This window comes from Lagopus muta, chromosome 8 (assembly GCF_023343835.1).
Source record: "Lagopus muta isolate bLagMut1 chromosome 8, bLagMut1 primary, whole genome shotgun sequence".
In the NCBI taxonomy this organism is placed as follows: Eukaryota; Metazoa; Chordata; class Aves; order Galliformes; family Phasianidae; genus Lagopus; species Lagopus muta.
The window spans coordinates 10,855,997-10,882,671 of NC_064440.1; the positions used below are offsets into that span (position 1 = coordinate 10,855,997).

Below are 26,675 nucleotides of genomic sequence, written 5' to 3' on the forward strand. Positions count from 1 at the left end.
CAGATCTCACCACGCCAGTGGGACTCCAGTATTCTTTCAAAGCCTGGAGCTGAGCCATACTAATGGTGACTGTTCCCCCACCATGCAAGGGCAGGCCTGTCCCTGCAAGCCTTGCTGTGTCCACTGTGACACCCGGTCCCACTCTCTCTTCACCATCTGCCTGTTGTCACCATTCCTGCCCGTCAGTGTACCGCAGCCATCAGAACAGACGTTCCAGGGGAAGTTGTGTAACTGTCACCACTTAAGCATTAACTGGGACAATCTGGATGCTAATTTTTTTTAAATTTATTTCTGTATTATGGGAGGGGAGGTGTGGATGGGGCAGCTGGGATGCACACAGAGATCTAGTGCTCAGGCATGCACCTCAGGCTGATCCTTGCCTTCTGTTTGCAGCACGTATTTTCTCGCATCCACAAAACTAAGCTGAGGGCTGCCCAGAACAGAAAACAGGGCTGTGGTGAACAAACGAGTGAAATGAGCTGCTTCTCAGATGGAGATCTGGCTTTGCTGTCTCGAGATGCTGGCTGAGATCTGCTCCATGCTTGGTATTGTGTGCGATGGCATGTGGGCTCTGGTGGCCCTCAGTGAAGAGCCAGCCCTTGCAATGGGGTTTTCTTCCTGCCACACACAGGTTGGTGGCTTGTGCTCCCTGGCTCAGAGTCCTCCTTAAGCCTGGGCCTGCCTAGAAGGAGCTGGCAGGGAGATGATTCCTGCTTCCACATTCATTCCCCACTTAGGGTATCACTATTCAGCACATCTTGGGAGGTTCATGTTGGATAGTAGGAAAAATTTATTCTAAAAAAGAGCTGCCCAGGGAGGCGGTGGAGTCACCGTCCCTGGAGGTGTTCAAGAACTGTGGAGATGTGGCACTGAGGGACATGGCTAGTAGGCATGGTGAAGATGGGTTGATGGTTGAACTTGGTGATATTAGTGGTCTTTTCCAACCTTAATGATTCTATGTTTGGATCAATATTTCAGCCATTCTGATTAATCTCAGAGACAAGATTTGCAATGGTTGAGATTTGAATTCATCAGCAGAGCAGCAGTCCAAGTCATTGCTTCTTTCATCAGACCCCACGTGTCCCCATAAACACCCTTCAGTGACCCACCATTGCCCTTTGCAGTGGGTATTTTGAAAGTTGCATGTGAAAGCAACTACAACAGCTGCCAGCTTCTCAGTCTACACTTTGATTTCCAAGCTGCAGAGCCCTATATACCAGTGTGAAGGTCTCCTCCCCAGGGACAAGGTAGGAGCAGAGGTGAAAGCTGTCCTCAGGGCAAGGCCAGGAGGGGAATCTAGGTCCCTGGCTCTTCTGCCCTGTCATAGAATCATCTGAGTTGGAAGTACCTTTAAAGGTCATCTGGTCCAACCCTCTGCAATGAACAGGGACACTCACAGCTCTATCGGGTGCATAAAGCCCCATCCAGCCTGACCTTGAATGTCTCCAGGCATCCACCACCTCTTGAGGCAACCTGTGCCAGTGCCTTGCCACTCTTATTGTAAAACACTTCTTTCTTACATCCAATCCTGTTACCTCTAGGAGCAGGATAGGTGCAGCAAGGTTGAAACAACTTACATAGCTCCCAAACTATACCAAGCAAAGAGTAATTAAGTCTAGCAAACAGTGTCATGCTCTGCACAGAAATATTTGGGCTGTTCGTGCTGTTGGTTATAGCTGTGCTGCATCATGTGAAATCGGTGAGCCCAGCTGGGTGTAGCTGAGGGTGGTGCTCACATTGTCTGGGCTAAATGTCAGCAAGGAACAGCCGCAGTAGAAAAAGAAGGATTTCTAAGCATTTCCCTTCTCCAGTTGCACACAGTTTCATTCTTGGATGGCTGAGGCAAAAGGATAAGAGAAATGTTATTTCAGATAGAAAGTACCTACATATTTTGTTCTTTCCTCATAGAAAGAAACAGAAATAAGCTCTATGTCTTGTAAACATGAACACCCAGTGTTTTGTGTATATAAACCAGCTGCTAGGAAAGCCTGAGTTTTGACTCTGCTTTGTGTCTAGGGGACAAACAGGGTCAATTCCTCAGCCCACCGAACTCCTCTCCACATTCCCATAGATATCTAGATAGGTTTTGGGCATTGCCTGAGCCCTTCTGCAGCTTTGCTGGGGAACCCCATTGCTACCCAGAACCTGGAACTTCTGAGCATTCTTCAGCCACTGTGGGGCAAAGTCAGCTCTCATGGGTGAGGATGGATATCAGTCTGGGTACCACCTGCCTACCGCTGTCTGTTGAGTCCTTGTTGTCTTCCACCTTCTTAGCAGCAGGTGTGATTCTTCCCTCCTTCACACGGAGCAAAATTAGCTGAGATGACTCAGAGCCAACACTGAAACTATTTAATCCAAGTTAGTGCTCACAGCAAGCTCTGGCAGATGGACAGCAGTGTGTGTCTGAAAGTGCCAGCTGCTCCTCTCTGAAGGCATTGTCTGCCAGATGAACTCTGGCAACACCAGCACTGAGCCAGGGAGTGAAAGGCAGGCAGTAAATGTCCAAGGCCATCACTGCTAGACCCAGCAAGGACAGTTATTCTTGGACTTGAGAAGAAACCTGCATGCAATTCTCCTGCTTAAATCTTTAATCAGCTTGCAAATGAGCAAATGTCCTGCAGAGCCAAGTTTTGAGTCACATCATTCAGGATAGCTTATAAATCTGAATTTTCACTCATGAAGAAGATAGGCTTAACACAGCCTTCACATCCATTGTGTCAGGCTTTCTTCAGGTGTGGGTAGACTATGTACAACCAAATGCATTGGGTTGGGTGTCCAATGTTTCTCAGCTACCACATCCACTAGTTGTAAGCATAGGCAGTATGAGAATTCTGGGACAAGGGCCACAGCCTTCCCAAAGCCTGTGACCCTCAATTTTGTCCAGATGTGAAATCACAGACCTTTCTGCCCTTCTCGTCAAGGCCGTGTGTACAGCACTGACACTCCAGAATCCTGCCCATGAGGGGAGCTGCTGCCAGACAAGAGTATGTAAGAGCAAGACTCCAAGCAATTAAGGACCACTATATTTACATCCTGATGTATTTACAACACTTTGCTAATGTTGGTCTTCCAAGAAATCAGTTGTCCAATTTGCTCCAGGGCTGCCTCTGCAACTGTGTGCCAGCCAGCAGCTGGAGTCTTGTGTCCAGGACGGGGTTCATGGACTGCTGTCTAGGAATCTGTTCAGCATGGGGAAAAGCTTCATTTTCTCTATCTATTGTTTCTTTTTTTTTTTCCCTGTTCTTCCTTTTTTTTTTTTTTTTTTTCTTTTTTTTTTTTTTTCCAGTTGTTGTGTATTTTATTTTCTTTGTTGAACAAGTCTTGAAATATTTTTCCTATCCAGGCAGGATTAAAACTAGATTCCTTCTTACTATTCTTTTCATGGTGATAGATTAAGACTTGACTTCTTAGTCCTTGGACATGAGGAGCAGTATAACTATGTCAGTAAGAAAGGTAAGATTGGTCCTGACCTGTCCTAGCAGTTAGCATAGATACAGTGACATTTTTATAGAAGTATGTGAAACTGGACTTTTGTTCTATCATGCAAGTATAATACATACTGTGACACATGCAAAGGTACAATTTCCCAGGTCACAAGAGCTGGTTGATGAGATTTCTTACTGTTGCAGTTGTATCTCCTGGGAGCCTGACTGTGATCAGGCTCTGTGCAGGACAGCACTGTCCACAGTGCAGATGTTAAGTGGAGCTCTTCTGCAAGTCTCTCCTGCTCCCTTCTGGTGAAGTCTTGAAATCAGAACCAGAAAAGATTTTTTTTCCACATCTGTTTTATATTAGGATTGTTCTCAGAAGCAATATGGTCAACAAAATATTTGATATGTGATGGTATAAGGAATGGAGGGCAGGCTGAGTGAACCCATTTGTCAGTTCCATTTCTCCTTCCTTTTTAGGGGTAAATCCACAAAGCTTCATGGTAGCTTGAATTTTCATATGGCTAGTACCACTGTCTCAGCCAGTGGCTGGATCTGGAAGGATGGCTGGTTGAAAGGCTGCAGTTGCTGCCATCTGTGCACATTGCAGTACCTCTTTTCTCCAGGGCTGTGCAGAGCTAATCCTATGCACACACCTGGCTGGGTGGAGCTCTGCCCAATGTTAATTACCTAACATTGTTTTAAACCCTATCATGCCTAACCTAAACGTGCAGTTTTTGCAAAGTGTGAGTCATGTCTTTGATCACTAAGATTTGACAGCAGCAGGTCGCTTAGAGGGTTGCAGAGCATAAAACTTTCCTTAGAATGACCGTTTGCTGATCTAGTTGCAGGGCTGGAACCTAAGACAGGTCTGTCTTGCAAGAACCTACTTATGTTGTAGACCAACAATAAGAATGTGACAGAAGGGAGTAAGATGTTCACATCCAGTGGAGCTGAGATGGTAAATACTGTTGTGTAAAAAGCAAGATGGTAAACAAGCTTCTTGATTGCATAGGTCATATCACTCGGGCTAGACTGTTCTAGCAAGAGGATTTATTTTTATTTCTTTGTAAACTGTCAAAATTATTTTCTCATTACAGATATAGTAACATCAAAGACTTTCTTTTTAAAATATACACTCATCTCATTTTTCTACAGACTCTCATATAATCTCCAAAAAAACATCACAGCTTTTTCCCTCAGGAGATTCCCCTCTTTTTGTGATTTCTCACCTTCCTCTCCCTTTTCAGCCTCCTGCTACCTTTCCTTTTCTCATCTAGCTTCCCACATACTGCTCCTCCTAAAACATGGAAGCTGGTTCACCACTAGAAAGATCTGATTTATAGTGTTGGTGTTATGGACATTTGCATTTCTTTCCTTTTATTGCTCCTCTTTGTGCATCTGTACCAAGTCTCAGGCTTGCTTTTCAGTCCTTTACAACTTGCTGCTTTTCCCACCCCCCCTCCTCCCCAGCCAGATCACCTGTGTCCCTTCAAATGCTTACCAGTCATTCTTGCTGTGCTCCAGGTGTGCTCAAGCACTTATAAGGAGCCTATATCCACTAGAACTCAACTGCAGATTCTCAAAGGACAGTAGAAGAAGTGGAATACAAAAAGGAGTTGTTCTCCTTCTGAGGTCTGTATCTGCAATAAATAATGAGATGAAGAACCAGCAGATTAGAAGTAGCTAAATGGGGGTATTGGAGGAGTTTATTTGTAACTAATAGCAAGCATATCTATAGCTGTTTATACTGCAATCTGATGTCAAATGATTTAACTCTACTTACATCCTTGTCTAGTTCATCCTCTATGTGATGTTCGCCTCTATATATTGTAAGCTGTCTAAAGCAACAACTTAGACTTGTACTGCCTAGCAGTCTTCATGAGATCTTCTGCATGCACTTATGATAAGGGTATTTAATAATAATAATAATATTAAATAAAAAAGGGGTGTGCTGCTCACAACTGCAGGGCTCTTTTATCCCCAGCTTCAGTGTAATGTGATATTGAAAATCTCTTGGAAGCTGAAGAAACTGGAGCATCTTGAGCCTGGTGTATGAAATCAAGAATCTGGAAAACCCTGGAGGCTCCACAAAGAGTAAGTTAAGAAATCCTACTATACTGTTTTGAGTTTTTGGGCTTCGTGCTGTGCAGCTGAGCTCTTGGAGACCTGCATCTCTTCTTTGCTGTGTGTGATTTGTTCTTCTTTGTGTGTGATGTCTTAAGCCTTATGAACTCTGCCTAAAGCAGCACTGGGAGCAGATTATCTTTCAGCATTATTCCATGACCTTCCATGGTCAGGAAAGGAAGCTTTCATCTGTGGGCCTATCTTTCTCAAGTACTGGGATTGCTGAGATTTGAGCAACTCTAGTTTTGAATATTGTTTGCTACCAACTAATTTTCTTCCTGGATTTCATATTTTTTCAGTATAGCTAAGAGGTAAAGCAGCCTTTACAGGTGGAAAGGCTTAGTCTGACTCATAAAGGTTGACCAGCTGAGCTTCTAGAAGCGGTATGCAGGTGTGTGCAGCCATCTGTGAGACCTCATGGTTAATTAGCCCAAATCTTCAGAGGGGTCCTGAATTTCACTGCAGGCCTGAAAACGGGGTGTCTTGCTGAGGTGACTCTATCCAGGTAGAGCTTGCAGAAGATTGTCTTCCCCATGCATTGGGTTGTGCTGTTTCTTGGTCTTGAAAGAAAACAAGAAGGGAGTTAACATTAGAGATGTTGTTTAGATTCTGATGAGTCCATCCAAAATTTTAATAGGAAGCTTTCTTCTCTATTCCTATGGGCCAGATACTCCTCTGGTGTAAATGCAAATGCCATTTCTGCTGTGCTCTTTGACGTAAGGTTGGGGCTTAGCTCATGGTGATGTTGTGTCTGGGAATATTTTTATCCTTTAGAGACATTTAGCCCCTCTCCCCCTCTGTCTCCTCAAGGATTCTTTCTTCTCTGCAGACATTCTCTGCTAGCTTGAACATATGGGAAAAGTATTTTCTTCCATTCCTTCACCACTCAAAAATGGTCAAATCATTTTGGCTAAAATTAAAACCTTTTGGGTTGAATGTTAGCCTAGAAAACTTCATCTCTCAAAGGAGTCCTTGAAGAAAGTTGTAAGCTATTTCCAAAAAAGGAGGAGTTGACTTGGAAAAGAAAGCTGGGGCAAAATAACAGTTGGAAAAGCTCTTTAACTTTGGTAGCAGTCACTCTTGTGTCTGTAAGAGTGCAAGTCTCACTTCAATTGTCATATAAGGGTGGTGGCTGTCAGCTGTAACCAATTCCTGTGAGTGCTGCATTCTCCCTCACCTTGGTTTTCGGTCAGTGCTCTTCTGCTTTTGGCTGGAAATGTTAATGACTAAGTACAAAATGTTGCAGACCTAAGAAGGTCATGCAGTTTGCTCAAGCTTTCCAGACCTAAGAAGGTCATGCAGTTCGCTCAAGCTTTCCAGATTCTGGATTTTCAAGCTAACCTTCTAAAACTCACCCAAAGTGATATAAAAAACTGAAATCTTTGTGGATGAGATACTGAAGGGAATGCTGGTGAAACATGTGAAGGACTAAGAGGACTAACTTATTGCAGTAAAACTCAACTGCTCAACTCAACTTTTGTTCTAATTACAGGAATATTTTTGTGATAATTGTCATTCCAAACCAGCGGTAGTTTTATTCCTTAATTTTCTTGAATGTTGAATTGATTCAGAGTAGCCTCTACACTTGGACTAACACCAGATACAGTAGTGGATGATCACTTCTAATTTGAGTTTAGTGTGGGAAAGAGCTAGTATGTGGTTGTGGCCAGGTGAAGAACATTATCTGATTTGGGGTGGATAATTAGAACTCTATGTCCAGGATGATTCATCCAAGGAGAGATCCTATCCAAGGAATGAGAATTGTTGACACTAGATGAACTTTCAAGCCCTGTCGTACACTTGACATCTGTGTTATGAGCACATTTCTAGCACTTTATATCGAGGAAATCGTACTGGTGGCTTGTGTTAAATGTCTGTTCCTCAGTAGTGTTAGCTTTTTAGCAGCACTACAATCTATGGTCCATGAACTAAAACAGATAAGACTGAAGTCTGGTAAAGTCTAATTTCTTATGTACCTTCAAACTCTCCAGAACAAACCCATAGTCGTAATGAGCAATTCCTTGTAGCATATCCAGCCAGAACTTACGTAAAAGAGCATTGCTTGGAGCTGAAATGAGTATGTTATTCGACTCTTTTCTCCACAAGTGGAATTCCTTTCAGAACACTTAAACGAAAAATTTTGTTGTTTAAACATCAGCCTCTATATTTTACAGATGTCCTTGCTCCTGTTAGCTGGCACTTTAATACACAGTCTTTCTGAACTGGCTTATATTCAGGTGGTGACCATCTTTAGCAGCTTCAAAACCAGTAGATGTAATAAAGCCCAACAGGGAATGATCCTTGTGAGCGCAGAGGCATACAATTCTGTTTATCCCAACCTGTTCATGACTGCTATGAGAACCATCTTCATTATCTATGAGTAGATCTGTTGTGTAGTACAGCTCTGTAAGCAAATGGCAACTGTCATAGATTTCCTCCATCTTTGTCCCTACCTTGTGTAGAAAACCTACGGATTTCATTGTAACTTGGCACTGGATGCTACTTGAAGAAGCTTGATGTCAATGGATCTTTCTAAATTAGGACTTAGGATTTTCTATCTGACTAATGGAACATACTGTACACCAACCAGAGCCCTATACCTTCTAATCTTTGTATGCTCCAGACTAAAACAGTGTGAAGCATGTGGAGCACTTTATCCTGTAACGTAAACCAGTTTTTGCCATCATGTAATGTTAGTGTATACCACAGTGTTAGGTACAACATCATTAGAAAACAAGAAATAAAATAACGTTCTTTTCCTGACTTTCAAATGCATTGTAGAATGGTAAATCCTACTTTTTTTTTTTTTTTTTTTTTTTTTTCTAAATCCTGTTGTTCTACGACACAGTTATTATGGGGGGTGTGTGTGTGTGGAGGGGGTAGTGGTTATAGAAATTAAGACCTTCTGCAAGGTGCAAGGATTACTTGTCCTTTCTGCATCCATCCCTTGTTTTGCTTTCTATATGTCATTCAACTGACAGGTGAACACATTGCTATCACAGGCAGTGGGTACTCTGACCCACCTCAAAGTTGATAAAGAACTATTATCCTCAGATTGAGTATCAGTGTCTTAAAAACACAAGCACTAGATTAGCTGGGGGCAGACCTTAATTGCCTGTGAACTGGAAGACAGAAGGATAAGACAGAACAGAGCCAGGAGAGTGCAGTCCCTCTCTCAGCTCTGAAGACTGGCTGTCAAATGCCTGTGGGCTATCTGCTTTGCAATCTGTGCCTTGAGGCCATTCTTTTCTGCTGCACGTCCAGCTGGTTACCCATGCTTGAGGCATCCTCCAAGGCATGCATGTTCCTTTCTGCCCAGGCACACAGCAGCTTAATGTGCCTTCTGGTAGGCCACCTGGGCCTTCTGCAGGTAGCACAGGCAAGCGAGTGGCAGACACTGCTGCTCAAACTTGGATGGACATGAGTCTCCTTTCTCAATTTTCCCATCTTTTAAATGGTGTGCATGACAGTGACATCCTATATTAGGGATTTTGACATAGAGAAAAAAATCTAAGTCATGAATTCCAGTCATTTTGTTCTTTTCATTCAAAAGGATGGGCTCTGTCCATTCAAATGCTTGCAGTCTTAGCAGGAGATAGATATTATGGAGTGATTGAGATCATGGTGTGAATATGGAGCAGCAGTTGCAGACAGTGGTACATCACAAATGTGTCTGTACTCCACCTGTACTAAGCTACTCACAAGCATTGCTGTCTTGTGCATGAAAAGACTTGCATGTTCATTCAAACTTACAGATTTATGCAACATTATAATTGAAAAAGAGATTCTCCAAATATTGTTTTCTCATAGTACCTGTAACTCTAGGGCTTCTTGCATCTTTTTTTCTTACCCATGTTTGTTTTCAAGCTGGATTTCTGTTGGAAGCATCACAAAGTAAGCAGTGCTGGAAGATTATTATTGGGCACAGCAGATGAAGGAGGACAAAAGTTCCTAACTGCAGGGTAAACATGCTACCGAGCAACACAGGGGTGTTCCTGAGGGCACAGACCTGAGTATAACTTAGAATGCATTTGAATCCTGTGTCCAGATGACTTCTAAAAATGTTGAATCTCAGTTGCTCCCAGGCCACACCCTACTTGACCTCAGCCTGTGGGTTTGGCTGAACAGATCTGAAAATGATTAATTTGGATTAAATTTAACAATGCTTTTTAGGTTCTGAAATAGGATAAAAGCTAGCGTCTTGAACAGTCTCAGGATCACATTGTGAATCTTCAATGTAGCTGTCCTGAAAACGAGTGGGAACGGCCATATTAAGCATTAAAATTTGAGGAGAGTAGTAAGAGTGGATTTCTCATGGCTCAAGCAGAGGCAGACTAACTCTCCCCTCCCTCCCTCTCCTTCCTGAAGTACCCAGATGGCCACGTAGTAAGTGTACTGTTAGAGACCAAGTTGCAGCCCCACTTTGCTGATCTCAGCAAGGTCTGGCTTGCTTGCTCTGGATTTCCTCAGGCACAGCCAGGATGTGCGGCTCTGCTTCTGACCACTGCTGTGATCTGAAGTCATACGGGATGCTTCACTTGCTGAGCCACCTCCAAACCCCAACCTTCAAACAATGCTCTGGCTGGAAATCTCCTCCTTCGGACGTGGGTTGTGCTAGCTGAGAGCACATATAGAACAGGAGGTTATTGCCAAGCACGATGCAGTCCCAGGGAATATAGTGAATTTGGTTAGATAGATGAATGATGTAACTGGACCTCTCTGGTTCACACCAGCTGAGGAGTTGGGTCTTTGTGCGTCAGGAAGAATGTAGTAAGTTTAAGATGCAGCACTTTCTCTTGGAAATACTGCAGCATAGCTTTCCTACCCCAGGTTTTGCTGCTGGGAGAGTTCCTTTACTCTTCGTAATGTGACAAAACAACCTGGATTATTTGCAGAGATGCAAAACAAGGAGAGATGGGAATTAAGGTAATCTCAGCATTCAGCCTTGATGCAAGAATGGAGGTGCTGTCCCACACCAATACCTGTGTCCTCGTCCTCTGCAGAAGCCCTTTTCTGCTGCCATGAGGGTGCAGAAGGGCTTAGGGGAAGGCAGAAGGATTGCAATAAAAGCAGCACTGTTGGGAAGAGGGAATGTTGAGCAGTGTCCCCGAGCTAATACTCCACAAGAGACATCAGTGTTTGAACACAAAATTTACTGAAGGCTAAAAGTGAATGATTCCCCAGCTGATGACAGAGGAATGACTGGTGGAGGACGGACCCTATTCTTTCATTTTATTTTTCTGATAGGGGGTTTCTAATTTGGTATTTGTGTTGTGCCTGCTGCTGGACTCAGTATGGGGTTGTTATTTTGAAGTTGTTTAGCAGACAGAAGTAAGGGATCAGGGCTTCCTAGATGGGAGTTCACCTATACAGGCAGTGTTAGTGCACACACTGGGAACTACGCTTCCAAAATCAAATTAGTGGAGAAAATCATCATTACAGTGTCCGCAGGTCCTTGCAGGAAATGTTATGTTGTTCCTTTTGGGGTCATAAAGGGGGTGGAAAAAAGGCGCTTATTTGCCCTGCACTAAGATGGAGTTTATCTCTCTGCGTAAGACAGCTCCATGGGTGCTTAGAAACCATGAGAGCTTGTGGTAGCTGCAGCTGGTGGAGTCAACCTTTTCTCTCTGAATGTGTGTAGGATTGGGGTTGGTTGTGCTGGGCAGGGCTTTCTGGAGACACCCATGTGTCTTAGTGTAGCATCTTACAGAGATACCCACTTGGGTGCCAGGAATGCAATGTGAAGCACAGTTCATTATAAAGTTTAATTAAGGATGTCCTGTCTGTGACATGTCAGTTAGGATATGGTGACGTTTCCAGATTGGAAAAGGCTTATTGTTCTAACCAACAGTTCCTGCATAAAAATAGATTTGGCGTATTCTGAAAGCTATACACGTTTAAGACCACTGAGAGCCGCCTGTTTGGGCTGCAGAGCTGAAATTCACTGGGGCTTGGAGCTGTGTAGCTGGAACGAAGGGGAAGAGGGGAAGCTTGTGACTTTCAACCTGATGTTCTTTGCAGGCTCCTGTTTTTAGAGGCATTTCTTAAAAATCAGAACCTCTGAAAGCAGCAAGCTTACTCCAGATCTTTGACTACTGAACATGATACTTACATCTGCTAACATCCACAGAAAGCTGCACATGCCTGTTACTCAGCCAGAGAAAGACCTGAAAATCTCCATTCCATTCAAAGGACAAAGTGAGATTTGCCTTCTGTTCCTCCACCAGGAATTCTTAGTCAAATCCCATGGAAAATAGTCATATCTGAGTAGTAAATCTTAGATGCTTCTGCACGTTTATTCTCTATTTCCATCTCATTGGCTCGAGTTCATTTTTAACCTTTGGTTAAGGCGGCTATATGGTGTAGGGAGGCTAGATGGGGGTATGTATTTTTGTTCTTCTTAGCTATGCTCTTTTTTCTTTAACCCATCTAGCAAAAGAGCGAGACAGATGGTGATAGAAAGATTGGCTTTGCTTAGCAGTGCAAATAAGTGATCCCTCCTTCCTCCCCTCCCCAGAGGTTTGACTGGAACCAACTGACCTGGTTCTGCCTGAGCCAGCTCCAGGGAGAAGATAACAGCCAAGGGTAAAAGCAAATGAAATACCTGTGTGGTTGTAGTTTGCAACAAAGCTCCACAACTGTTTGTGTCAAGTAAAGACCAGCCTGTCCCTCATCTGTCTGAAGGAATTTACTGTGTTTTATGCAGCGGTTGCTCTTTGATCTCTGATCTTTAAGGTATGGGTTGAAGTTCTGGCCCTCATTCCTTTCAGGTGGGCTCCTGAGCTGAGTCCTGTGCACTAACTACGTGTGGGCAGTTGCCACTGAGCGATGCCTTGAAAAGTTCTTCACTTTGCACTTTTGGATCATGTGCTGGGGCCTGGATTTGCCCCTGCAGTAACTCCTTGTTTCTTCCAAATAGGAAGGTTTATATTATTCCCTACCAGACCGTTGCAGTCTTGGCCAAATGTGGGATCACCCCCAAATACCAATGGGCAGAAAGAACTGCGTGAGTCCTGCACAATCAGCTGTCTGTGAGACCTTCAGGAATTAGGTATTTTCCTATTCTGTGACTGCAGCTGTATGGAGAAATAACTTAGCACTGTAAATCAATTAAATTAATGTTTTTTTTTTTTTCTGAGGATAGAACACAGAAGAGACAGCTGCAACACAGTCTAAGTGCTGCTTCCATTTATGCTTCAGAAGTAGCATTTTGGGGCAGAATGTGTTCTTTAATCCTGAACTTGCATGTTATTTCCCTCCGATCCTCTAACTTGAACCATGAGTTATGCTTAGCCATAAAACAATGTTTTGAATAATACAACTATAATGTAGGGTGTTTTTTTTGGGGGGGGTTTTTTTTTTTTGGTTTTTTTTTTTTTTTTTTGTGTGTGTGTGTGTGTGTGTTTTTAAATTTATATTTAATGATCAAGGACAAAGCCGTGGGTTTGTTTCAGTGTTCTCATGTACTCACTGCCCTGCAGTGCCAGGGCAGAAGTGCCCAGTCTTGTTCCCAGGCAAAGCTCTTCTTTGTGGCTGATTCTGTGGGGTGTGTGCCTTTGATATCTTCACCATCTCCATCATGCCAGTGGAGATGTGACACAAGTGACCAGAGTGGCATTTCCTGCCTTCACCAGTCAGCTGTGCTTGCCCCTAGCAGCCACCCACCTCCAGAGATGTCACTCAGACATTACTAGGTGACAAGGCAGTGTCAAATGAAGTGTTTAGTGAAAAGCTGCAAAGCAACAGTAGCAAACACGTCTTGTCTTTTTAGTGGTTATCACACAGTGTTTGGAATTATGTGGCATTCATCTTCATGCCAATTAAAAGTCAACAAAGCAGTAGTGTAATTCAATTCGTTGGATGGCTCTGAGGCATGGGATTTCTATTGATGAATACTTGATGCCTTAAAGATATGTTTCATCAAAACCATCTGTTCATCAAGCTGCATGTCAGATGGGGGGATAGAATTTATAGGATATTTCAGAGCATGTTAGAGGCCCAAGCTTGGCAGCTGTGACCAGATTAGAAGCCTTAAAACGCAGGCAGTAGGACAAGCCCTGGAATGCTTCTTTGGTGACGTAAAGGATGAGATACTAATGGCACCAAGTGAGAGCTGCTCATAACAAATGGTGCATGATCATGCCCAGCAGTTCATGTTGAATCTCTTTGTACCATGATGAAAATCAGCAGTATGGAAAACATGGAAACTCTGATAGTCAGTAGATGTTATCGAAGAAATACTATGTCCAGACAATGATTTACTGTAAGGCAAAATGCTATCACCTGCAACTTCAGTGTGACCATTGCTATCAGGGTAGTGAAGTCTCTCCATAGTGTAGACCATCCTTTATTTCAGCTGCTGAGCTAAAAATGAAGTTTAGAAGGTATTGCCCCACTAGTTGTTCATAATTGCATTTTTCTGTATATCCCCTGGCTTCTTGCAGGAGAGCTGACACGTTGAGAAGTATGAGCTCTCAACTGTCCTTCTGAACACAAATTAAGGAAAGGGTGTTTCAAGAGGAAGATGGCACTGGCACACATTTCTATATCCTCCTTTTATTGCACCTGCATTTCCCCATTGGGCTGCATTTATCGCTCTATGATAATGCAATGTCTGGGAGAGGATTGGGAAGACGTGTTCGTTCTCTGCATGAGTCGCTGCTCTCTGGCTCTCATCTGCATAGATGTGTCGATATGACTTCCAGATGTTGTGACAGACCAAGAAAGCCATGTTTCTTCGCCAGCTCATTCTGTAGGCAGCCAATTCAAGATGGAGAGGGTTTTTGCAATAGGATTCTTTCTAGTGCTGACAGAGGAATCCCGCGGGCTTTAAAGATGTGCAGAAATCTTATTCCTACTCATTTGACTGAAACAGCTGGAGGTTGGTCAGTAAAGGAAATATTCACAGGTTCTTCTTTTTGTTGACTTCTGCTGCTCTGAGTTCAGGTATTGCTCCCTTGGCAGATGATACAAGCTTTGCATATGGCACTTCTGAAAAGAAGTCTCTTCTGCTAGCCAGACGTGTACAGGAAATGTATGACTTTCTGGGGTTCATTAAAAAACTCCATTTTTAATAACTTTTCTAGTGTGACTGATGAGAAGGAAGAATTCTATACTCACACAGCAGAGGATTCCAAACTGTCTGTGTTTGGGGGAAATGGAAGATTTATGTAGCAGTTAACATGTAGCTGTTTCAGCAATCACTGTGAAAAACAGTGATGAACCGCAGTCGAGATTCAGAAGCCAACAAGCAAGTCTGCCCTAGTACTCAAGGGATGGTCATCAAATACTGTAGAAAGCAGTGGAAGTCAGGAGAAATATCTGATACAGAAGTTCACAGCTAGGGAAGAAGTCTTCCCCAGATTTCCCTGCTTTTCTCTGGGGGCATGAGACCATCAGAACTTGGATTTTCACCTTTGAGAAGCTCATTATGATGAAACAGCTTTACACTGATTTTCATGCAACCAAAACTAAAGATGGATTCTGGGGATCATTTCAAATTAATACACTTGCATATGTAGATATTGTATCCTCTCCTGTAAATGAGCACAGATCCATTATTGATAATAATGAAAATGGGGCACAGGGATTCTGTTCTTCAACTCTAGAATGGCACCTGTGTATCTCAAATAGTCCCATTTGAGTTAGCAGTGTATTAACCCCACTAAATAGTTTGAACTTTATCTGTGAATAGCTTCGGGTCCTCCATCAGTTCTGTCTTGTGGATGTTTTTTCATGGATGCATCACATCATAAAAACAGCAATGGAAACTATAATCGGAGGAGAGACAGAAACCAAGATCTGACTAAAGGCTAAATAGATTCATAGATTCTATGCTGCAACCATTTAGTTTACACCCATCTCTGTGTAGGAGACAAATCTGCACCAAAAAGTAAAATTGTCCAAAGATTATTATATAAATACTTGAGCTCACATAAGAAGAGAATGTGTTTTTAATATTGGAAGAGCTGTAAGACAAATGTGCCAGATACTCAGCTGGAGTAACTGAGTGCAGCTATGCTGATTTACACCAGATGAAGATCTGCCCAGATGTTTAGAGGAGGGTGGATGGAGAAATATTCCAGATAGACGTAATTTACATTGACAATTGCTTCCTGAGCTCAATAGCTCTTCAGAGATGCAGAAGTATCTTGTAAGCTATCCATATATAAATGTCAAATCCCCTTTATTTTCCACTGATCCCAGGAAGCAGAAAGAATTGTAGGCTAATTCTGCAATAATGTGGATGAATGCCACACGAAAGCTTCTAAGCCTTCTGAGATACCTACATTTGGTCGGTCTAGATGATCTTACTGGTCTTTCAAACCTCAATGATTCTATGATTTACAGGAAACCATTTCTGAAAAGAGAATCTGAGGAGGATCCCTGGGCAGGTTGGGTCAGGCAGAGAATTTTGTCTGGAAACATGCATTTTTCTCATGCTATGGTATTAGCAAGTAACGTGGAATAAGGGGTGCAGAATTAGATCTAACTATAGAGACCGACTTATGAAGTGGGCTGAGGGAAAGGAAGGGTATAACCACTGCTGAAGGGAAAAGGAGAGAGAAAAGCATACTATATGTGGTCATATCCTCTGAGGAGCTTACCCTTGCCTCGGCACCAAAGCCTCTTCAGCCTTGCTGAATGGGAAATTGTATGCAGCGCTGGGAAATACTAAGGCCAAATGGAAAGCATTAACACATACCATTGCTGCTCTGTGGAAATGTTTACTTAGAAAAGCTTGAGATTGAGCTGAGATACCAAGGTGATGGGAGTGGGAGGTCAGATGAAGAATGAAGCCTTGAAGCTCACTGTTTCAGGAATTCTGATGTCCCATCCTTAGCTCTGGCTGAGTGTGGGCAGCACGTGTCCTTTGGTGGAAGGTGTTCTTTGGCAGGACCACTGAATCTGTTTGCCCTGCTTTTCCCCAGATTGCTTGCCGTGTATTAGGTGCTGCATGTTTCTTTGAAAAGTCTCTGCTTTGGGAGACGTGGCTTGTTGTCTCTTTTCCCTTTAATGAGATGAGGATCACATGAGCAGGAAGCTCATTGCTTAAGCCCCCATTTTTCCAATTTCTTATGTGCAATTTAGGGTTCCACAAACATACTTGGACCTACGTGGCGGGGCTTTTTCTGCATGAATGTGGAGAGGGCTGTCACAGCTTGTAAAATTGTATCTTAAATACCTAAAAAGATTATCTGGAGTCCTAGAAGCCATGGCAGAGAACATGCAATATCTTGGAGCTGACGGCATACAGATTCTTGCAAGCTTTGAGTTGCCAATTCAGCCTCCTTTGGGGAAAGAATTGGGCTGCTCAGTGTCACAACTTGTGGGGAAAGCACCCAATGAGTAGAAAAGTCTTCACATCTTTACCCAGTTTATCTGGTATTTCTAGGGACAGCGGTTATCCTCAATGGTCTCCGAAAGCCTTCTGCACATGATGACTCATACAGTTATACAGGGAGATAGAGTAGCTGGTTTTATGCAGTGCACCCAATAACCACATGCCTGCCAGAGGACTTCTCCTTAGCTTGCATGCCTCACCTCTTGACCTCATTTTCAAGCAGGAGTTAAACTATAACTAAATCGCTTTGCAGGTTGGAACAAGTGGAGCCTGAGGCACTCTCTGCCTTTTCCTCACTTAAAGCAGAGAGTAGAAGCACTTTGGACAGTGGGCCAGATTTCCAGGAGATGCAGTGTGGCCAGAGAAGCAGCTCTGTGGGTGGATCTTTATGCTCTGACTATGGATGGCCCCGCTAGGAATTAGAGATAAGGAATACAGTTTATTTAGGACTGTGCTATATAGGAAGTGATTGGCCCTCCAGAACCTTTCCTACTGAATAGATTTTACCTCAGAACTGGTCAGGGTTTAGTCTTTGCTTCCATGTTTGTGTAGTACCTATTGCAGGGAGGCCACTGCCTGCAGGTCCTATTGTGGTATGGAGATAAAAAACATGAATATTTGCAGCAAGATAGACCCTGTGTTAATACGTGCTATTCTGAGTTATGCTTTGGCCTTCATTCTTTAATTATACCTCTCTGTGGAGTGAGTTAAGCCCATTAATAACTTTCTCTCCCTCCCCTGTGCATCTTCAGAATCAAATTTGTTCAAATGGTGTGGCAAAATGTTGCGGATTTCTCTGAACATTGAAGACCAAATCGAGAGGGGTGACTTCAGTTCTGCTAGTATTCTGTCTGGAGGAAAGTTTTCTGTCCTTTGTTCATTTCAGCAATTACGCTGATCCTGGCAAGCCTTTACCTTTGTGGTGAAGAGAGGTAAAATGTATGTGAAAACTGTAGCACCTGCACAGTAGCTTTGCTGCTTGGAAGTACCTATAATTGTAATGCACATGCAATGGGTTCCTCTTTATGGGTTTCCCTATAGATCCTGACTTCAACAGCTCCACCAGGATGGATAGTGGACCACGGGCTGTAGACTTCCCACTACCAAGTGGAGGAGACTAAGGAACCACAGTAGGCGTGGGTAGGAAGGGATTCTGCTCTGCTCAGAAGTAGCATCTGCCTTTTATTGGAATAACGTATTGTGCTGGAATGCTGGCTGCTCACCTCAGGCCCCAGTTCTTCCTTTTCTTCTGCTTTGCAATCTACTGGGATGTTACCATGCAAAAGCCTGTCCAGCTGTTGGCAGCGGTGAAAATATCCTGCAGGATTTTGGGAAGCATCTGTGCTTTTCTTTGCTCTAGCTTCTAAAATGATTGTGCAGCACTGACACCAAGTGTCTCACAGATGCTGTTCTGCAGCCAGCCTAGATCAATGGCTAATGCACATAGCCCAGCCTGGAGAATATATGCATTTAATGTGCTGTATGTGTATGTTTACCTGCTGGTGTGCAGTCACCCCTACGGATCTGCAATTGTAGCTGCTAAATGCTGCACGGCAACAGTAGGTAACATGCAGGAGAGGAGGAAAACAGTTCTGCTGAAGTCTTAATGAACTCATGGTAGGTAACTGCTGTCACTTAGACCTGCCTCCGCGATTCTTGCTTAATCTTTGCTTTGAGTTCATTGGTGGGCCATTCACCCTAGATACAATCCTGCTTTGGTTTGAAGAATGGTTCTTCAACTCTGATTGTTTGATTTTCTTTAGACTCAAAGACACTTTTACTCAGCTCTTGAGGCTTTGTTCCAGAGTCTTTCAGGGCTTGAATATTCCTGTATTTGTTGGTCCTTCCCATCACCTCACAATCCGAATCGATCACTCTTGGGCTGTGTGTGCTTTCCCTCTTCATGAAGTCTGCACCTGGGCCAAGGCCCAGCATGGCATGATGTACCAGGGGCAGACCAGGATCCTCACTGATGTGTAACTACGGCAGAGGAATCTGGCTGCTTGTGTGGCTGCTCCTGCCCTTTGCCTTTGCAGTCACTTCAGGCTACAAGCTGAACATGCATTTGGCAGCAGGGGCAGATCTGGGTTGAGCTTCTCCTCCAGCCTAAAAAACCCAGTTATTCAAGGCAGGTGAAAAAAAGACAGCACTAACAGTTTGTAGGCAAGAGTACAGCATTTCTTCTTGTGCTCATTTGGAAGTGGAAATTATGTTAATCTTTGGCAGTGCTCAGAAAAATTTGCAATTGTTGATGTGATTTTAATGAGCTAGAAACCTGCAGCTTATCCTGATTAATTGGGGATAAGGCAGTTGATTCAAGAGCTAAAGGCATAGACTGATGTGGGTTCCTTTTGCCACTGATCATATGCATTTGTATGACAGTTTTTCCATGTATGGATGTGACTTTGTATCCTGTTGAATGCATAGCTGGAGGCTGAGGCTGTCAGCATTGAGTTTCAAGGCACAAAATTACAGGTACTTTCTGTGTGGGCCATCCTTTCCCCATGGGTGAGATGCAGGCTATGGCAGAGTGGCATTTGCACATTTGCAGTGCTGTAGCAGTCTTGGCTGGTTGGTGAGCGATCTTAGTTTCCTTTTAATGTTTCTTGGTGGCAAGTTTCATAGCTGGCCAGTATTTGTTGTAGATCATCTCCTGCCTTGACCTCTTCCTGCAGGCTGGGGCCAGGATGTGCATTGTGGGTTCAGCTTGCAGCCCCAAAATCTCAGAGCACCTGTTAGGAAATGACAGAGGGAAACTTTTCCCTTCCTATAAGGAAGCTTTCTTACATCTATATTTCCTGTCTTTTAGTTGTATTTTCCTGTACTGGGCTTGCTCTCTTCCTAGCATTAGACTCTCTTTATGTTCTATTATTCTATCATCCCCACCAGATCTTACTTTTGCCTGAAGCCTTCCCGGATGTAAACCATCATAACAGCATTAGACTAGCCATTATTTAAGTTATACATTAATTCAAAGCTATAGTAGAACTCCATTACTTGCCAGTAACAGATTACTTATAAATAGCAAAATACTTTGTGGTTTTAGTTTTCTTGTTTCGAAAAAACTCCTGTGTCTTGGAGTCAGACTGTACTAACAGTCTATGACTGGAAACAAAAATCAGTTTCTTTTTATTACTTTATTGTCCATGAGGATCTGGATTTGCACCAGGGAGCAGACCCTGCTCTGCTGTGGGGACCCAGTTGCATAGACCTGGCTGGAAGGTGCCACAGGAGGATGATGACCAGACAGATGGTCAGATGTCCGTGCTGCCTCCAGCCTCCTCTCCCAGGAGTGCTCAGCTCCTTGTGAAACTGCCATTTAGCAAATCATGGCTCAAAAGCAGTAAAACTGTCATATTGTTCCTGTTTCCCAGTTCCTTATTTATAATGTAAATAGACATCCTTTTGGGAACCTGACCTTTTTCTGTGTTTGCGTTTGATTATAATTGAACTATTTGCATAAGAGACCAATTTTCCTTCTCGGCTCTTGTGGCGAGTACACCGTGTTTTCTATTAAAGGAGTCAGTTTTCTGATTACTAAGGCAACTAAGTAGGTTTACAGACAATAATGTCATAAAACATGTAAAGTTATTAAAAGTACAACCTATTCTTTCTTTTTTATGGGCAACCAGGATATTAAAGGACTCCTTCTGCCATCTCCCAATTCCTGCCTATTTATTTACCAAAGGGACCAAAGTTCCCAGGCTTAAAGTTCTGCATTACACCTGAGGCTGTCAGGGGATGTGTTTGCTATTTGGGCTCCATCCTTGTGAACTTAAAAGACTTGAAGAGCTTTTTATTGTAGCAAAACCTTTTGGGTTAGAAAAGACCTTCAAGATCACCATCCAACCTTCAGCCTCACATATTGTGTCCCATCACTAACCCATGTCCCTTACTGCTGTGTCCACACCTCTCTTAAACATCTCCAGGGATGGGGACTCCACCAGTTCCTTGGGCAGGTTAGAATGTCACAAGCCACTGAGTGATCTGTGGACAACATTGCTCAGGCCAAATCTCAGACGCAGTTGTGCTTTGACCTTATTTTTCTTTTTTCCCCCTGAAATTCAAGAAACCACAAAGACTTCAGCTCCCTCAGAAATTGCCATGAGATGAATGGTGGGTATTAGGTGAGTGGTGATGCCTGTGGAGCAAATAGCTCGTGCCCTACTCTTAAAACATGACAGAAGCACGTCAGAGATGTGGAAGCAAAGAGGAGCTGTTAGTCATGTTGGCTTCCTGAAAGCCAAATATTCCTCCTGTTTAAGCTGTCCAGAGCCCATCAATGAGATGACAGTTTGGATAGTGTGAATCTGGCCTGCAGACTGGCATTATCTGTTGTCACCTGCACAGTTAAAAATTAAGCTGAGGAGGACTGTGTTGAAGGCCTGTTGTGCTGAAGTTATTGCTTTATTTCTTCTATAAAATCTTGTGTAGGAAAGAGGCATTGGGCTGACCTTGCAACTGATGGGAGCTCCTCCAACTCCACCACATGCTCAAACATCACTGAAGAGTGCTCCTTGTCTGTAAAACTGACATTAACCATGATCACTTTGTATGGGAGCTTCATAATGCAGTGTAAAGCTCTACCTCTGGGGTCGCTGCTGGTTCCCTGTGCAGAGTGATCTGAAAAACCTTGGTTTTATCCTGGGAAGTGACCCGAGGAATTTCAAAAATCCTTAGGTAAGCTGTGTCTCTGCCTTTTGGCTACAAACAGCAGAATACTACTATCCCTGAGGGCTTTCACAGGAGGCTTTAGGACAGAGGGTATTTCAGGAGACTGCCTGGGGAAGAGAGGGAACAGGGACTGAAGGATGCTGCTGAGTCTGTTTGGAAACTGCCTGAGTTCCATAAAAACGGATTCAGATGTGTCCTTGAGCAATACAAGTAAGGGGCTGGGAACTGGGTGCTGTTCAAAATCCCCACCTCGGAGCATCCCTCACGCTCTGCCCTCCCAAGTTTTCTTCCAATGCTGGATGCACATACTTCCCTCACTGCTACAGATTAAGGAAAGGAAGCTCCAAAAGGCCACGCTGAGCAGCGATTTTTCAACTCCCACCTCAACTCGACGTTTCTTTCCGAGAGCTGCTCCAGGACCTGTCACCCCACTCCTGATCTCGCAGCTCCATCTGCTGGTGCTATGCGCATCCCAAAAAGGGCGCCGTGTGCTCTCAGTGGGTGTTTTCCTTCCGTGGAACAAGAGCTGGGGCAGATTTACTTGCAATATGCTTGTGAAGAAAGACCCGTATTTTTGTTTTATACTAGGAAAAATTGAAGGAGAAGCCAAAGCAATTTGTCTTGAGGGTGACGCTGGCATCAGTTTCGGGGTTCTGAGGAAGGTGAAGGTCCTGGCACCCCAAACAACCCTTGGACGGTTTTTAACCAAATAGAAAAGATGTTTAGGATGAGAGGAGGGGTAACTTGTGAATAGTGCAAGATTATTATTTTATTCTAAAAAATAAGGCTGTGGATATCCTAATCTTGCTGGGTGGGTGTATGTAATCTTTGCCCTGAATCAGTTGGGAAGTAGAAAATGTCTATGGATTTACTGAATTCTTTTTTTTTTTTTTTTTTTTTTTTTTTTTTTTAAAGCTATCTCTTCTGCCTACATTTCCCAGATCGAGGAAAATATCTCCTGATCTCAAAATGGTTTGTTCAGGATGAAATCAACAAAGAGCTGGAGTGACTCAGGTACTGCAGCATTCCATTTGTAAACAGCAAAGCATCAGTGCATTGAACAGAAACCTCAAAACTCCCTAACAGCTAATGGTAAGTGCGATATCTTTTAATCGAGGCTACCCTGGTAGAAGAATGCCCACACAAACCAGCAGCCTGTCCCTTCCCCTGCTTGATCCTGGCTGTTTTTCCCTGCACCCCTGCTATTCAGCTGCCTCCCAGCTGTGTTCTATCTCTGCCATCCCACTGCTATTCAAGATGTTCGGGTAACATCTGCACGCTGCCTCCTTGTGCAGGCTGCCACTAGGGAGCACCACCAGCACCTCTCCTCCTCCTCTGTGCTGGCAGCAGTGTAAACGTTCTGGCCTTCGCTGAAAGGCCAAGGACAAAGAGCTCTAATGATCTTTCCGGCTCCTAAAGCATCAGTCAGCTCTGTCAGAGGTCAAACCGAGTCCTAATCCCACAGGAACTTTGAAGGTTTAAAAAAGAAGTATCAAGCTGCTCAGCAACCAGAGGAATGCGGGAGTTGTCCTTAGTAGCTCACTCCCTGTATGAGGACACTGGGATGTGACAGTGTCCTTTTTCCTTGGGGTAAAGCCAGTCATTGTGTGATAGTAACACCAGACAACTCTTGTTGGTAGTGGGAAAGCTGTTTTGTTCTACCTGTGAGGAACTCCTCATCTGTCTTGATGGGGTGTTGTGCTTAATGGGATGTCTTCTCATAAACCTTCTTGCTGAATCTAAGAAGAGGCAGAGCTATTGGCTCTTGAGAGCTCATTCACCCATCTCTTAGTCTGTGTTTACATTCAGTTTGATACCTGTGCTTTGCTAAGACAAGAAAATATGCGATTACAGGTAATGTCCGCTCCAAAAATGAAACTTTGGTCAGAGTTCAGAGTGGTTTGTAGTTGATACAATGGCCAGAATTGTTACAAGAACTCCTGTCTGTATCCCAACCTTTGTGAGCCACAGGGAGGAGGACATTTGGGCTGGGTTCAGGTGGATTCAGCTCAGTCCTTTGGTGCTCTCCTGCTCTCTTCTCTCTATCATACACCCTTTTCTTGGGTGGACGTTCCTTGGAATGGGCACAGTTCTTTCCATCTTTTGGCTGTCAAATTTGCATGAAAATTTAAGGTTTTACATTACTTCCTTATCAGGAGGGTTTAAAAATTTTAGTCATAGAATGGCTTAGGTTGGGAGGGTCCTGAAAGGCTATCTGGTTCTAGACCCCTTGCCATGGGCAGGACTGCCAACCACTAGACCAGGCTATCCAGGGCCCCATCCAACCTGGCCTTGAACTCCTCCAGGGATGGGGCATTCACATCTTCTCTGTTTCAGCGCCTCATCACTCTGAGTACAGGATTTCTTCCTAACATCTAAGCTAAATCTTCCCTCTTTTAGTTTAAAGCTATTCTCCCTTGTCCTATCTCAACCAAATGTATAAAAAGTCAGTTCCTCTCCTGCTTGTAAGCTCCCCTCAGGTACTGGAAAGCCACAGTGAGATCTCCTTGGAGCCTTCTCTTCTCCAAGCTCCCTCAACCAGTCTTCATAGGAGAAGTGCTCCAGCCCTTTGATCATCTTCATGGCCCTCTTCTGGACAGCACTCGATAGACATTAAACACATTTGAGGACTTTGCTGATTGAATACAGGTGGGGGAAAAAAAAGCACACGCTGCTATTACATTGTTATGCTGTATAAGCACCTTGCATAATTGCCTTAGCCCTAACATAATTTTAATTATGTTAGAATTAGTGCAAAGAATTTTATCTGAGACTGATGTAAATATTTTTTGCTCTTGCTACTTTGATGTGCCTGGAAAGAGATTAAGGTTTGCTTTGATAATTAGTCTGTTGCATGTGGCCAAAAAAATTCATTACAAACACAGTTAATTAAGTTGTCAACAAAGCTTTGGTCTCCAGTGGGTGAGAATAACTCAATAATTTTGTTTGGCTTGACGGGGGATTTTCGTTTTACTGCTGTCAGCCCTGGCTGTTGGTAGGGGTACATGTCAGAAAGGTATTTTCTAGGTGCTTATGTAGCTGTACATGGTGTCCATGGTGCCGCCGGGGCTGTATTGCAGGAAAAGGAAACGTCAGATTTATGCTCAGAAGCCCCACAACTATGTCCTCTGGAACGCTTTCTTCCTCATATGTCACAAGAAATCAAGATCTTTTTCCTCAATATCCTTTTTCAGTTGTAGGATCACGTTCACCACCTGGGCATGGATGCAATGCATGCTTGGGGTTACAGTAAGGCTAGGGTGAGGGTGAAGGTTAGGGTCAGGTTTAAGGTTGTATTTCATTCTGTTTGGGCTAGGGTTAGGGTTGCATTGTATTACTTCAGGTTCCATTGCATTGCCCTCTGTTCAATTGTGGTGCCACCACCTCAGGAGTGCAGACTTCACTGTGGTGGACTTCTCAGTGTCCCCAGGATGTTGACTGGTGCCTGAAGGCTGTTGCCACTGCTCTGCTTGGTCTCAGGTAGTTGATGGGGAGCGTGGGGTTAGGGCATCGCTCAAGCTCTGAGTACCTCCAAGTGGCTCATTTCCATTTCAAAGGGCCCGTTTGTTTTATCTGGCAATTAGCTTGCACCCTCTGTAGAAAACGACTCCATAAAAACAACCGAGCTCCCGGCCAATCTCCCCTTTTAAATATTTTTTAAGTGCATGATTAATACACTTCCCCAGCCCCTGTCTGGGACTGTGCGGGGAGGTCAGGGAGCAGGTAAATGAAAGAAAATGGCTTCACTCGGCATTGACTGGGCTATTAATCACTGCCCATTTTCTATAAATCGTGGCAGATGGCAGAAACAAGCAGGTACTCATGGGAAATGACACACTGTGCATGACGGGAATCGTGGATCGCAGCCGAGGACCAGGAGAGGACGAGGTCACTCCTCACCGCATGCGCCCTGCTTGCACCACACCTGCACTTCCCCTCCGTGCAACAGCATTGTCCTCCAAAAGGGGCTGCAAAGCTTCCTTGGGCAGCCTGTTCCAGCACATCGCTGCTCTTGTGGAGAAGAAATGTTTCCTAACATCCATCCTGAACCTCCCCTGGCATGCTTTGAGGCCATTCCCTCTCATCTTCTCACAGCTGCCCAGGAGAAGAGGCCGACCCCCATCTTGCTACAACCTCCCAACTGTTTTGTCCACAGTGAGTCCATGGCAGCAAGTCAGGGTGGTGGAAGGCAGCTATTTGTTTTGGAAGACACACAGTGGTACATATATAAAAGCAGGAAAAAGAAGAATTTATATGGAGAGTTATCACCAGGTGAGAGAAAGTGATCCAGAGGGCAATAAGTGGGGTCTGCTGCTGGTCAGTGAGGGAAGGGATGGATGGAACTGTGACCCCCAAAATTGAGATGGGACAATGATAACCCTGAGTGAGAGTGTGTGAGCTGTGCGGAGCCCCAAAGCAGCTTCCAGACCCTATGGTGAGTTGGAGCTATGGAGCAGCAGATGTGGGATGTGTTGAGAGATGACTGTGCTGTAGCCAGGAAAGCTGCTCATTATAAGAGCAGGCTGGGTGATGGGGAGGATGGCACAGGGACTTCAAGCATCAACTGGGTGGCCCTGGCAGTTACTGAAGTTGTCATTTCCATCCCAGTTCCTGCTGGAACCAAAGGAAAAGCACTGCAGGGGGAACAACCTGCTCCCCTTCCTTGGGGTCCTCTGGCCTCCAAAGGGGTGAAAAAACCCTTTTTCTGACACCAGTGGCCAGACCTTCCACTCTATTCAAACTGGATGTTTTTCACCCCAAAGCAGGCTCAGGCTGTGCTGTCCCTGTGCCCAGGCCCTGCTGCACACTCCAGGCTGGAAAATCTGAGCCCATGCATTTCAGGGAGGGCTGAGCCTATGTCCCCCACCCTTTCCTGCTCCCCCCGCCTGCCTCACAGGGGCCTAATATTTGTGCGTGTGTGTTTTAACACGGCATATGGTCTTCATTACACGCAGACTTCTCACTTCCATAATTATACCATGATGGGAGTTCCTGTCAAAGCCATAAAGCAAATTCTCCTCCCCCGCCCCGTCCCTCCGCCTCCATTGGCCCTTCCCATAAAACTCACAGGGGTCCCAGTTTGCGAGGAGAAAGAAAACCCC

General features: G+C 44.1%; 1 long non-coding RNA gene across 1 annotated transcript; it reads left to right on the top strand.

Annotated features, from left to right (window-relative positions):
• Positions 1–22,494: 22,494 nt before the first annotated feature.
• On the top strand, positions 22,495–25,829 carry LOC125696805 (uncharacterized). Its single transcript, XR_007378545.1, has 3 exons — positions 22,495–22,665; positions 24,044–24,222; positions 24,601–25,829. It is a non-coding gene; the product is annotated as an uncharacterized LOC125696805 (long non-coding RNA).
• Positions 25,830–26,675: the final 846 nt, after the last annotated feature.